The sequence below is a fragment of the Rana temporaria genome, chromosome 1 (genome assembly GCF_905171775.1).
Source record: "Rana temporaria chromosome 1, aRanTem1.1, whole genome shotgun sequence".
Classification (NCBI taxonomy): Eukaryota; Metazoa; Chordata; class Amphibia; order Anura; family Ranidae; genus Rana; species Rana temporaria.
Window position 1 is genome coordinate 621,672,111 of NC_053489.1, and position 15,382 is coordinate 621,687,492.

At 37.1% G+C, this 15,382-nt stretch overlaps 2 long non-coding RNA genes across 2 annotated transcripts; both read right to left on the reverse strand.

Moving 5' to 3' along the window:
* Positions 1-3,422: 3,422 nt before the first annotated feature.
* LOC120924386 lies at positions 3,423-4,036 on the reverse strand. The gene is made up of 3 exons (XR_005746364.1): positions 3,929-4,036; positions 3,726-3,835; positions 3,423-3,607 (listed from the first exon to the last, which is right to left on the reverse strand). It is a non-coding gene; the product is annotated as an uncharacterized LOC120924386 (long non-coding RNA).
* Positions 4,037-5,635: 1,599 nt separating this feature from the next.
* On the reverse strand, positions 5,636-6,422 carry LOC120924385. Its single transcript, XR_005746363.1, has 3 exons — positions 6,028-6,422; positions 5,911-5,952; positions 5,636-5,827 (listed from the first exon to the last, which is right to left on the reverse strand). It is a non-coding gene; the product is annotated as an uncharacterized LOC120924385 (long non-coding RNA).
* Between the last annotated feature and the right edge of the window lie 8,960 nt (positions 6,423-15,382).

Here is a 15,382-nt window from a genome sequence, read left to right on the forward strand (position 1 = left end):
TGTGTGTGTGTGTGTTTTTTTTTTTATTATTACTTTACAGGCTTAGTAGTGGAAGCCGTCTTGTAGACGGAGTCCATTACTAAGTCGGGGCTTACCGTTAGCCCCAAAAACAGCTAGCGCTAACCCCCAATTATTACCCCGGTATCCACCACCACAGGGGTGCCGGGAAGAGCCTCTACCAACAGGCCCAAAGCGCCAAATATGGCGCTCCTGGGCCTAGGCGGTAACAGGCTGACGTTATTTAGGCTGGGGAGGGCCAGTAACAATGGTCCTCGCCCACCCTGTTAACGTCAGGCTGTTGCTGTATGGTTGGTATCTGTCAGAAAATCAAAAGACAGGTAACCACACAGGTATTTTTTTTTTTTTTAAGTTAAACATTAACATCATGTGCTTGCGGGTCACACTAACATGACCTGAAGCTTAATTGGGGATGGGGCGGGGATTATAGATGACACGCCTGCGGCTCACATTAACCCAATGCGCTGGTTAATGTGATCCGCGGGCGTGCCTTAGATTGTGATTTTCCTTACGGCAATGCACCAGCGGGTCACAGTACGCCATGATAGTGGTAGTAGTGGATGTCTCCTCCCGATGTAACGCACTCATGCTCCCGGGGGGACTCTGACACTTGCTTAGGCACAAGGCAAGGCTCCATGTACTTTTTTAACAGCACTTCTGTCCTACATGTTTTCACAATACCCATGAAGTAATGCAATAATGACATCAAATAATAAAAGGCCCTTTTTATTGTTTATACACGTGTAAAAATAAATCAAATATGATCAATCATACCAATAATATATACCAATAAAATGTATACACTAAAACTGCGCTAAAACAAATCAACGCTAAATACAATAAAACTGCCATAACACTACACCACTGGCCTGGAATACCCCTTTAACTAAATAGAGTGAATAAATGGCAACAAAGCAATATATACAGTGATGAAAATAAGTATTTGAACACCCTGCTATTTTGCAAGTTCTCCCACTTGGAAATCATGGAGGGGTCTGAAATTGTTATCGTAGGTGCATGTCCACTGTGAGAGACATAATAAAATAAAAAAAAAAATCCAGAAATCACAATATATGATTTTTTAAACTATTTATTTGTATGATACAGCTGCAAATAAGTATTTGAACACCTAAGAAAATCAATGTTAATATTTGGTACAGTAGCCTTTGTTTGCAATTACAGAGGTCAAACGTTTCTTGTAGTTTTTCACCAGGTTTGCACACACTGGAGGAGGGATTTTGGCCCACTCCTCCACACAGATCTTCTCTAGATCAGTCAGGTTTCTGGGCTGTCGCTGAGAAACACGGAGTTTGAGCTCCCTCCAAAGATTCTCTATTGGGTTTAGGTCTGGAGACTGGCTAGGCCACGCCAGAACCTTGATATGCTTCTTACAGAGCCACTCCTTGGTTATCCTGGCTGTGTGCTTCGGGTCATTGTCATGTTGGAAGACCCAGCCTCGACCCATCTTCAAAGCTCTAACTGAGGGAAGGAGGTTGTTGCCCAAAATCTCGCAATACATGGCCCCGGTCATCCTCTCCTTAATACAGTGCAGTCGCCCTGTCCCATGTGCAGAAAAACACCCCCAAAGCATGATGCTACCACCCCCATGCTTCACAGTAGGGATGGTACTCATCATTCTTCTTCCTCCAAACACGGTTAGTGGAATTATGACCAAAAAGTTCTATTTTGGTCTCATCTGACCACATGACTTTCTCCCATGACTCCTCTGGATCATCCAAATGGTCATTGGCAAACTTAAGATGGGCCTTGACATGTGCTGGTTTAAGCAGGGGAACCTTCCGTGCCATGCATGATTTCAAACCATGACGTCTTAGTGTATTACCAACAGTAACCTTGGAAACGGTGGTCCCAGCTCTTTTCAGGTCATTGACCAGCTCCTCCCGTGTAGTCCTGGGCTGATTTCTCACTTTTCTTGGGATCATTGAGACCCCACGAGGTGAGATTTTGCATGGAGCCCCAGTCCGAGGGAGATTGACAGTCATGTTTAGCTTCTTCCATTTTCTAATGATTGCTCCAACAGTGGACCCTTTTTCACCAAGCTGCTTGGCAATTTCTCCGTAGCCCTTTCCAGCCTAGTGGTGGTGTACAAATTTGTCTCTAGTGTCTTTGGACAGCTCTTTGGTCTTGGCCATGTTAGTAGTTCGATTCTTGCTGATTGTATAAGGTGGACAGGTGTCACTCTTTATGCAGCTAATGACCTCAAGTGGAGGTGGAGTGGAGGTGGACATTTTAAAGGCAGACTAACAGGTCTTTGAGGCTCAAGATTTTTGGTTGATAGACAGGTGTTCAAATACTTATTTTCCTCACTGTATACCTTTGAAACTCATAGTGGGCAGGTAGTGTTAAGGGCATAAATATTTCCATGCTGTGTCATTAAGCCACTATAAGGAGTCCTGATGCTGCTGCCACATTATTTTGAAAAGTAATTGCTCATCATGAATTTAAAAAGTCACGGATGGCATAGAAATGACGTTAATCAAACGTTTAAATTATGAGGCACTATGGTATAGTCAGGCTACAGCTACTTAAGGCCTGTGTCATTCTGCTTTTCAAATTTAATCACCATGCTACTGCAACTTCAAGCTTTTGTAATTTTGCCACCATATGGGTTCCTACTGCTAATGCCAAAAGGCTGAGTGATTATGTACCGATATATTACTCATACTGCTGCTGTCACCTTTTGTCAGAGATTTGCCACTTTCTATTACTACTGCAGCTGCTGATGGCACCTCTTGGCACACTGCTGCTGTTCATGGCATCTCTTGCCCGAGTGATTTGACACTATATTGTCTTGTACTACTACTGCTGATGCTCAGTCAAGACAACTGTGTCACAAGTTATTTGCCACTCTATACTACTATTACCACTGCTGCTGCTGCTGTTCATGGCACCTCTTTCCCGAGTGATTTGACACTGTATTGTCTACTACTACTACTACTGCTGCTCAGTCAAGACACCTATGTCACAAGTTATTTGCCACTCTATACTACTATTACCACTGCTGTTCATCATGGCACCTCTTGCCCAAGTTCTTTGACACTGTATTGTCTACTATTACTACTGCTGCTCAGTCAAGACACCTATGTCACAAGTTTTTTTTCATTGAGACCCCACGAGGTGAGATTTTGCATGGAGCCCCAGTCCGAGGGAGATTGACAGTCATGTTTAGCTTCTTCCATTTTCTAATGATTGCTCCAACAGTGGACCTTTTTTCACCAAGCTGCTTGGCAATTTCCCCGTAGCCCTTTCCAGCCTTGTGGAGGTGTACAATTTTGTCTCTAGTGTCTTTGGACAGCTCTTTGGTCTTGGCCATGTTAGTAGTTGGATTCTTACTGATTGTATGGAGTGGACAGGTGTCTTTATGCAGCTAATGACCTCAAACAGGTGCATCTAATTTAGGATAATAAATGGAGTGGAGGTGGACATTTTAAAGGCAGACTAACAGGTCTTTTGAGGGGAAGGAAGTTACAAAAGGAAGTTACAAGAAAAGAGAAGATCACAAGGTTTATCCAAGTGGAGGACATATAGCATCCTTCAAGTCCAGGAAATTCTTGTTCCTATTTTCTCCCTATGAAAAAATAATATCATAATTAAAAGTTGAAGAGAATCCTAGTACAACTAAATGATTTGACTGTCATTTTATAATGAATTAATAAATTTCTTGATATATTTCATGTATTACTAACATGGAATACAGGAGAAGAGAACTAGCTATGTCCATCCTTGCTTTTTTAATAAATTCAGAAGATGTCTCCACCAGTGTCACCGGAATGTACAGCAGATAGTGCTTTGCAAACTGTGAAAGAAAAAAAAAATTGTAAATGCTACTATTAAACTTAAAAAATAAATAAAAATAAAATCATAAAAAAATAATTATAATGTTTTCTACCATCAATATCAAAACGCCGCAGCTACTAGAATCCTTCTGCTTCTTGTGCTTCATCTTCTTAATTTCCCACTGGTTTTCCTCTTCCTGCTTGGCATAATCACCCAAGAATACACTTTAAACAATTAAAAATAATAATATATTATATATATGAAACTTTATTTTTCTGATTATTGAAAAATAACAAATATAATATTAATACAAAAATTAATTATATATATATATATATATATATATATATATATATATATATATATATATATATATATATATATATATATATATATATATATATATATATATATACTGATAGCTATAATATCTCTCACTCTCTCTATATATTTTTTATTTATTTATTTATTTTACCTCCAGTTTGGTTTAAGGATTGACGCATAGTAATCTTCATTGCCGAGTGGATCCATCAGTAGGAGCTCCTTTTGTGACTTCCTTACGATCTGAAATATTATATTAACAATTACACAACTTTGCCCATGAAATCTAAATTATACATATGAATAAGTTATTAATTGTACTGTTTTTCTATTTTACACTTATACAACATGAAAGTAATTTGAATAAACATTGTGTAGGCAACCAACCCCCCCCCCCCCAGTCATGTGAACAGGTGAGAGTGGTTATGGGTTATGTTGTTTAAGTAAAACACATAGGAGCAGAGAAAGACGTTAATCCTCCTTGCGCCAGATATGCAAGGATCTATTCCCTAGTAATACATCTTTACTAGTTGAACCTGTTTACATTTTACAATAATACCTCATAGCTGCACATTTAATTCAAAACTTGTTTTAACATTTCTTGTACTATAATAGATTATGTCTTTCATCTCCTCTGGAAGACTGCTAGAAATGTCTCAAAGGTTTATTCCAGTAAAAAACAAAAAAAACAAAAAAATATATATAATATAATAATAAAAAAAAAAAATTATATATATATATATATATCTATATATATATATATCTATATATATATATCTATATATATATATATATATATATATATATATATATATATATATATATATATCTATATATATATATATATATATATATATATATCTATATATATATATATATATATATCTATATATATATATATATATATATATATATATATATATATATATATATCTATATCTATATATATATATATATATATATATACATATATAATCTCTCAACTGTCTTAAGAAATCTAAACAGATTTGTAAATTACTTCTATTAAAAAATCTTAGTCCTTTCAAAAGTTATAAGCTGCTTAAGTGAACTTGTTGGGTTCAGTCTAACTTAGGAACTGTCCAGTGCAGGATAGGTTTGCTATGGGGGATTTGCTCCTACCATGGACAGCTCCGAGACGTTACATCATCACAGAGCCGTTGGACAGAAAAGAACAATTCTAATACCGCAGATAACTATTGGAAGGATTACGATTTTTTTTAAAAAATTTATATTCTGGAGCAACTTGATATCTAAAAAAAATGTTTTGCCTGTAATAACCCTTTAAAATAGACCATAGCATCTGATTGTTGAACTTTAAGATGCAGCCAAATTATGGGTGCTGCATCAGTATCAGTTTGTATTATACCAATATGTTGCCATTGCATGACATATATTAAATATTGAAATAAATAATCTACCATCAAAATCCAATGACTCTTATGGTTAAATGGGCAAATCCACATATCCTCCTCTGGAAATGGCCTCTGTTTTAAAAAAAATAAAATAATATATAACTTAGGCATTTCTTTAACCTAACCAAAGAGAAAGTTTTTTAATCATTAAAATATATAAAATTAGGACAGAACAGACAACTAACCTTTCCAAGTCTTGACATTTCACCAATAAATAAGGACGTAGCAGCACTGGCGCATATCTGGTGAACCGGTAGCTGTTTGAAACGAATTAAAGTGAGAATACTTTATTATAGTGCAATGAACATATAAATTAAACATACAAGCACGTTACACTTACTCGATAATGTGCAATTACATGCCATATGTATGCATCAATGACCTGTAAAATAAAATATTTATTAAAATATTACTATTAAATATATTTAACTAATTTCTATTAGTGTTAATCCCTTACCTCATCAGAAAGCCACTCTGTCCCATGCAGAGTTTTAAAAGACGACACATACAGTTTGTATGGCCCCACCACTGCTTCCTCAGAGTCCTAATCTTCTGAATTCCACAGCGTTTGAACTTTTTATTATTACATTTTTAATAGATGGGGAGGGGGGTGGGGGGTGGAAGAGAAAAAAAAATCAACATTAAAATCCATGTATGTTATTGTACCTTTCTGAACTCAACCTAATATAGGCTCCTTTCAATGATGGTGTAGTGGCAGGATAACTTGAGATTGAAGCTAAATGAGGATGTAACGAGATGTGACTAGGGATTGGAAAGATCAGTTTATAAGATTTATTTAGAAGTCCCATAGTGAATTCTATGTAAATGTTTTGTTTACATTAGATACCATTCTTCTTCTTTTTTTTTTTAAAGAATGTTACATCAGATAACCTACTACAACATCATTGTTGGAGTTACACTGTTTTCAGACAAAACAACTGAAAAACTAAGATAAAATAGAGCATTATGCCAAACGGTGGCAACGTCTAACAATGGCCAGCCAACAGGGCACGGAAAAACAAATGACCCAACTTGCAAAATAAATGTTGGAGTAAAAAAAAAAAAAAAAACAATGGTCAAACTTGTAACCTTAAATACCGACTAATCGCTACCTCTTTCTTCCATGCTTTGCTTGGAATTCAAAGCTGAATACACCTTTAAGTTATAACATAATTGAAAATCAAAAATTAGAACAGTTCACTTAATATGTAACTTTAAAAAAGTTTTAACTTTTTTTTTTTTTAAACCAGCTTTTTTCATAATGTCTGACATTGTGAAGACTAAATCGTACTTTCTGCTAAAATAAACTGTATTGTATTAATTAACCAAAAATTTGTAAATTATTTAAAAAAAAATATATATGTGTGTGTGTGTGTGTGTGTGTGTGTATGCATGCGTGTGTGTGTACGTGTGTGTGTATGTATGTATATGTATATATATATATATATATATATATATATATATATATATATATATATATATATATATATATATATATATATATGTGTATGTATATATATATATGTATATGTATATATATATATATATATATATATATATATATGTATATATATATGTATATGTATATATATATATATATATATATACAAACAAACAGCGACAGAGAGACATGAGGGGGAGAGAGTCAAAGACAGAGAGAGAGATAGAGAACATCATTTTTGAAAAAAATGAATATATTGTACCTCCATAGTATCGTTAATGAAATTGATGATAGAGACACGATGTTTTTGGCTGGGTGGACTGTGCTCGATCTTCTCAGGCCAGGGTGGACTGTCCTCAATCTTCTCAGGCCAGGGTGGACTGTCCTCAATCTTCTCTGTGCAGGGTGGACTGTAGTTGATCTTCTCAGGCCATGGTGGACTGTCCTCGATCTTCTCAGGCCATGGTGGACTGTCCTCGATCTTCTCAGGCCATGGTGGACTGTCATCGATCTTCTCAGGCCATGGTGGACTGTCATCGATCTTCTCAGGGGACTTTGCTTCTTTTTTGACCACGAGGGCTGAAGTATTGAAGCTCCTTCGATATGGTTTTATGTGGTCCAAGCTTTTTTTTTTTTTTTAAAGTCTTCCGGAACATCAGAAGTCGCTAACTTTACAATTTTTCCAATCACCTCCTGGATGGTATAAGGCCCCGTGAAGTCCGGCTCCATCCTTCCTCCTTGTCTGCCACGCTTTCTCATGTTATAGAGAAGTACCTGTTAAAGTAGTATGGAAAATCTGTGTTAGATATATAATTAGGGCATACTGACATTGTTTACAATTTAACACAGGTTGGAATGTTGGTGTGTTCCTCTTATATTTTACTTAAACATAAAAATTATTATTTTTTACTAACCTTATCACCAACATTGAAAGTTACATTTTTATATTTTTTTAGCACTTTCTTAGCGTGAGCCTCCTTTTGCTTTGTTTGGGCCTTCTCTATATTGGCCTTAGTGGCTTCGTGCAACAACACTTGAGCATCTTTCTTTTCTTCCACAAATTTATCATAGCTGTCCTCAGTGGGAAGAATGATGTTCGAAAGCTGGGAAAAAAAAATATATAGCACAATGAATACAAATAAATAAATAAATAATAATTTAAACATTGCATTGTATTAATGAAAATGTAAGATGTGAAAGAAGGACTAAATTATTACACAGACTATGGGCAATAGGTAATATTTTGCATTAATTTATCTGATACTCACTGACAGATCAAGTGGAACCTCAGACGGAAAAATTGCTTCCCTCCTGTACATAAGTAGGAACGGAGAGTACTTTGTTGTTAACTGCATCTTTGATCTCAAGGCGAATAATGTTGCATCAAGATAGATGTCCCAGTTATTCTGCCTGTCATTTACAAGCTTCCCAAGTGCCCTGTAATAAAAACAAACACATTTTTTTTGAGTATCAAACTAGACATTAAGTTTATAAAAAACACAGGAAAAAACTTACCTCTTGATGTTTTGATTGGTTTTTTCATCAAGTCTGTTAGTCTGAGTGTGGTAGGCAGCAGTAACACTACGTTCTACTCCCAGGATTGAGCAGATCCCATTGTTGAGCTATAAAAAAATAAAAATAAAATTAAAAATTAGTAGAGATAACATTTTTATTTACATTATTTGTTTCATATTATTATTTTTAGAATACTTACTTGGTTGACAAACTCTCTACCCTGGTCCGAAAGAATCCTCTTGGGGCAACCATGGCGATAGATCAGGGAACAGATGTGCCGTGCCACCTCTGGAGCAGATTTCGTCTTCTTCGGATAGGCTTCAACCCATTTCGAAAAATAATCAGTTGCTGTGAAAATGTACTGATAGCCTTCCACCGTTTTGGTTAAAGGTCCTATCAAGTCGATGCCTACAAGTTCCCAGACTGCAGACACCTAATGTGATTAGAAAAAATAATTTTGAAAATATTTTAATAAAGTCTACGTTAATAATCATTTCCTACCATACTGCACACAAACACACACACACACACCTTAAAAAATACACATGAAAAAGCTGGTATTGCCAACACTAAAGAGGCATTCTTAAGGCCCCTTTCACATTGAGGAGTTTTTCAGGTGGTAAAGCGCTAAAAATAGCGCTGCTATCGCGCCTGAAAAACTCCTGCACTGCAGACTCAATGTGAAAGCCCGAGGGCTTTCACACTGAGGCGATGCGCTGGCGGGAGACAAAAAAATCTCCTGTCAGCAGCATCTTTGGAGCGGTGAGAGGAGCTGGAAGGAATACCGCTCCTTCACCGCTCCTTCCCATTGAAAACAATGGGAACCGCGGCAATACCGCCCGCAATGCGCCTCTATAGAGGCGCATTGCGGGCGGTATTAACTCTTTATCGGCCGCTAGCGGGGGTTAATACCGCACCGCTAGCGGCTGATACCCGCGGCAATTCCGGCGGTATAGCGCCGCTATTTTTAGCGGCGTTATACCGCCACCGCAGCTCCCGCCCCAGTCTGAAAGAGGCCTTAACTTATCTTGCTAAAGTACACTTACAAATAGCTTTGATAAGCGGAGTGCGCAACATCATGCAACTATAATGTATTACAGTATGTGATATATAAATTATGTTACTGCTATTAATTTTATGCATCTGGATTTTTACAAAGCATTAGATACGTTGCAACATTATAGGTGAGTACATAGAATGAGAAGGATTGGGCTGGGGGAGAATGTGTGTATGTAGGTTGGTAAACGGAGGGTGGTTAATTATGGTATTTATAGGGTGACTGTTACCAGTGGGGTACATCAGGAGTGAGTCTTGAGTCGTATTCTATTTAATATATTAATTAATGACATTGTAGAGGTGTTAAATATTGAAGTTGCAATCTTTGATGATGAAACTAAACTCTGTAAAATGGTTAACACAATAGAGGACAGTGCACTGTTACAAATGGATCTGGATAGGTTGGAGGTTTGGTCTGGGATGTGGCAGATGAGGTTCAACACGGATACATGTAAGGTTATGCAAAAATGGGGATAAATAATCAAGGCTGGTATTATGTACTAAATGGGAGAACAATTGGTACGACTGACATGGAAAAGGACATGCAAAAGGACAGTAAATTTAGCTGTAGTGACCAGTGTCAGGCAGCTGCTGACAAACAAAATAAAATCATGGGGCATCAATAGGGGCATGGATGCCCATGGCAATTAAATTATTCTACCACTGTACAAATCACTAGTCAGACCACACATGGAATACTGTGTACAGTACTGTTCATAGCACACATGGATTAACTATGTGCATATAAGTTAGATATGCACATTGGGTTTAGGTGTATGATAAGTTTACCTTAATGCACTGTAACGGTTGCGTAGAAATGAGGGGCCTTCCAACCTTTTGGCACTTCTCGCATTCCATAATCTGTGTGAAAAAATTATATTACTACCAATACACATTTAATTCTGTACAAAATATTTAAATCATTAATACATACCCAGTTTGTGACATCTATTGTCATTCTCTTCCAATACCACCTTTTGGAGAGAGTAGAAATAGTTTTTTTAATACCAGAATGACCACCTATGGGTAATGCATGTACCTCTTTGAATAAGGCGAAGGCTTCATCCTTTGATTTAACAAGCTTTTGTGTCCCAAAGTAGACCTCGCCATCTGGAATAAAACATAAATTAATGAAAAATCAATTTATTTCAAGCCATGTTCAAAAACCAGTAATATATTAACGGTTTTAGATAGTCACCCTTCAGAGAAAATCTGGCACAGGACCGTTTAAGGTTGAATTTCTGTGCAGGGTTGAATCCGGATGGTGTTTCACCAGTGGTGAGGAATTTGTAGATATGTTCATATGTCTCCTCCATGTCTATAATATGGAAATGCACATTTTATGTTATTCATATTTCAATCTTTGAAAGCCATCCATAACTCTGGGAATGCAATTTTAAACATCAGCTCTACCTAAATAATTATCATACAAATATAAAAAAAAAATCAATTTTTTTATAACAAGATTAATATAAATAAAAACATAGTGTAATGTATGTTAATACTTAACCCTACAATGTTATGTATGTTAATAAACTTACAAACATGTAAAAAAATACAGATTTTACTCACCGACTTGAAATATCTGACATACAAGACACTGATATAGATGAAATCAAATCCTAAAAATATGAAAGTAAAAATTTAATTTTTTTGATATGAATAGTTACATACATTGTGCCTAGGGAAGATTATATCTAATATGATACAGTGTGTGACAGTTTGAATTCAGAGGATACAGCGTCTGGCAGCATTATATTAAAGGGGTATTTTTTTTTTATAAATCAACTGGCTAAAGAAAGTTAAACATATCAGTAAATTATTTATATTAAAAATTCAAAATCCTTCCAATAGTTAATAGCTGCTGAAGTTGAGTTGTTCTTTTCTTTCTAACTGCTATATGATGATGTCATGTCTCAGAGCTGTCCATGGAAGGAGCAAATTCCCATATTAACTGTATGGGAATTTGCCTGAAATACACCTTTAAATTTTCATATAGAGGGTAAGCATCCGCCAACAGAGTATGGAGCCATCTGGCCATCAAGTTCTACACGGAGAAGATTTACCTTGAGCCAGTCACGGTTGTATGTACCCTATTAGGCTATAGAGAACACATCAAGAATTGTGAGTCACTTATATCATAGTAAATTCTCATCCCGATGTCCTATCAGAGCTGTAGTCACTTATCATGGTGTATTCTACTCACTATGTCCCATCAGAGCTGTAGTCACATGTAAATTCTGCAGTGATGATGGGTAAAACCACAACTCCTAGCATATCCTTACCACTAATTAGGTGATACTGTGAGCTGTATTTTAACATATTAAAAACAACTTTAGCCCCGTGTGTTAAATTTCAAAATGGTACTTTTGATTATTGCATCCATCAATCACAACAGGCTTGAACATTACTTGGGGAGGGGGGAATGCTGGTTGTTAGAATTATTAAGGCCCAGCTTGCCCTGATTCAGACTATGGTTCTGCAGCTTAACCATAACTACAACGTTAAGCATGTTGCACTATATAATAGTATAATAAAGGTTATAGTGCTACATGCTTGCAGTAATAGTTTTGGCACTGACTCTGAGCTATAGGCTAGATCTAGGAATGCTTACAGTTGAAGTTACTAGCTACAACTCCTAGCATGCCCTTATACCGCATATACCGTATATGGGCTTATACTTTAGCTGACCAAAACTACAACTGCAAGCATCTTGCACTATATAGTAGTTCAATTTAGATTATGTTGCAACATGATTGTAGTTTTGGTTTGGGGCAGCTGAAGAACCATATGATCTATCAGGGCATGTTTGGAGTTGTAGTAAATAAGTAACTAACTGCAGCATCCAGCATTCATGGCAAATTACAGAAAATTAAATAAAGTATGAAATGATGCACAAAAACTGGAACAACATAAATTGTCTGTGTCCTTAATAGTGTTGCTCACGAATATTCGCATTGCGAATATTCGGCTCGAATATGGCATATTCGAGTATTCGCGAATGTTTCGAATTTCGCGGTCAATATTCGCTATTCCGAATATTCGGATTTTTGCAATTTTATTTTTAGAACAGATCACATCCTAGAGATCTCCATCGACGTCTAAAAGCATTGCTGGTATGATTAGAGACCCTGGGCCGAGTAGCTGAAGCGATCATTTTATATTGCTGAAAATTCGCAATGCGATTATTCGGCAATAGGAATATTGCGCGATTATTTTCTTCGCCCTTCTTCTGCATCAGAGCGATTTTTTTTTCAATTTTATTTTTAAAACCGATCACATCCTAGTGATCTCCATCGACGTCTAAAAGCATTGCTGGTATGATGAGACCTTGGGCCGAGTAGCTGAAGCGATCATTTTATATTGCCGAATATTTGCAATGCGAATATTCGGCAATAGGAATATTGCGCGATTATTTTCTCCGCCCTTCTTTTGCATCAGAGCCAATCAGTTCTCCTACCACAGTTGTCATAGGTTAGCAACCTCCATAGCAACCAATAGGAACCTGCCTGCACGGCCATTATATAAGGTCACTCCCAGCAGCATTTCATTGCAGATTCACAAGGTGGCTAGAGAGTGTGGAGTGTTTCTGTGTTTCTGTGTGATCTTGCAGCATCAGCATTGTGCTTCATTGCTAGTGATTCCAGTTCATATTATCCTTATTCTAAACTGCTTTTTTCAAAGCAAAAGACCCAACAGCTTTTTTAAAAGCTAAGTTTTGTGTTGTATTGTCCAGGTTAGTTTAGCTTAGTGTTAGATTTCTGTGTAGTAAGTGTACATACTGTTAGTGTACATTTCTTTCAGCTAGCTTAGTTTAGTGTGTGTTTAGTGTCTGTTTTGTGTAAAAAAAAGTGTTTGTTTAGTGCATATTTTTTATTTTTTTTTGTAGTTGTAGTCCTTGTCAGTCAGTGTAAAAAAAAAAAAAAATAGCTTTACAGGGAGTGCAGAATTATTAGGCAAATGAGTATTTTGACCACATCATCCTCTTTATGCATGTTGTCTTACTCCAAGCTGTATAGGCTCGAAAGCCTACTACCAATTAAGCATATTAGGTGATGTGCATCTCTGTAATGAGAAGGTGTGTGGTCTAATGACATCAACACCATATATCAGGTGTGCATAATTATTAGTCAACTTCCTTTCCTTTGGCAAAATGGGTCAAAAGAAGGACTTGACAGGCTCAGAAAAGTCAAACATAGTGAGATATCTTGCAGAGGGATGCAGCACTCTTAAAATTGCAATGCTTCTGAAGCGTGATCATCGAACAATCAAGCGTTTCATTCAAAATAGTCAACAGGGTCGCAAGAAGCGTGTGGAAAAACCAAGGCGCAAAATAACTGCCCATGAACTGAGAAAAGTCAAGCGTGCAGCTGCCAAGATGCCACTTGCGACCAGTTTGGCCATATTTCAGAGCTGCAACATCACTGGAGTGCCCAAAAGCACAAGGTGTGCAATACTCAGAGACATGGCCAAGGTAAGAAAGGCTGAAAGACGACGACCACTGAACAAGACACACAAGCTGAAACGTCAAGACTGGGCCAAGAAATTATTTTTCTAAGGTTTTATGGACTGATGAAATGAGAGTGAGTCTTGATGGGCCAGATGGATGGGCCCGTGGCTGGATTGGTAAAGGGCAGAGAGCTCCAGTCCGACTCAGACGCCAGCAAGGTGGAGGTGGAGTACTGGTTTGGGCTGGTATCATCAAAGATGAGCTTGTGGGACCTTTTCGGGTTGAGGATGGAGTCAAGCTGAACTCCCAGTCCTACTGCCAGTTTCTGGAAGACACCTTCTTCAAGCAGTGGTACAGGAAGAAGTCTGCATCCTTCAAGAAAAACATGATTTTCATGCAGGACAATGCTCCATCACACGCGTCCAAGTACTCCACAGCGTGGCTGGCAAGAAAGGGTATAAAAGAAGAAAAACTAATGACATGGCCTCCTTGTTCACCTGATCTGAACCCCATTGAGAACCTGTGGTCCATCGTCAAATGTGAGATTTACAAGGAGGGAAAACAGTACACCTCTCTGAACAGTGTCTGGGAGGCTGTGGTTGCTGCTGCACGCAATGTTGATGGTGAACAGATCAAAACACTGACAGAATCCATGGATGGCAGGCTTTTGAGTGTCCTTGCAAAGAAAGGTGGCTATATTGGTCACTGATTTGTTTTTGTTTTGTTTTTGAATGTCAGAAATGTATATTTGTGAATGTTGAGATGTTATATTGGTTTCACTGGTAAAAATAAATAATTGAAATGGGTATATATTTTTTTTTTGTTAAGTTGCCTAATAATTATGCACAGTAATAGTCACCTGCACACACAGATATCCCCCTAAAATAGCTAAAACTAAAAACAAACTAAAAACTACTTCCAAAAATATTCAGCTTTGATATTAATGAGTTTTTTGGGTTCATTGAAAACATGGTTGTTGTTCAATAATAAAATTAATCCTCAAAAATACAACTTGCCTAATAATTCTGCACTCCCTGTAGTTAATAGTCATATAACTTTGTGTAAGCAGTTAGTGTTTTGTTTAGTGCATTTTTTTTTATTTTTTGTAGTCCTTGTTTTATTATAGTTTAGTAGCTGTCTGTCTACGTCTTTGCGTGCCTGTCTTTTAAAAAAAAAAAAAATCCTTCCTCACATTTCCCCCCCCAATAAAGTTTACCCCCCCTCCACATCAGCAATTATGAGCGGCATACGTGGCCGTGGCAGCAGGGGTAGGGGAGTTACTCCCAGTGCTGGGTCGTTGCCAGCACGGGGTACCTCTCGCGCCCCTACTATTGGTAGAGGATCAGGTGG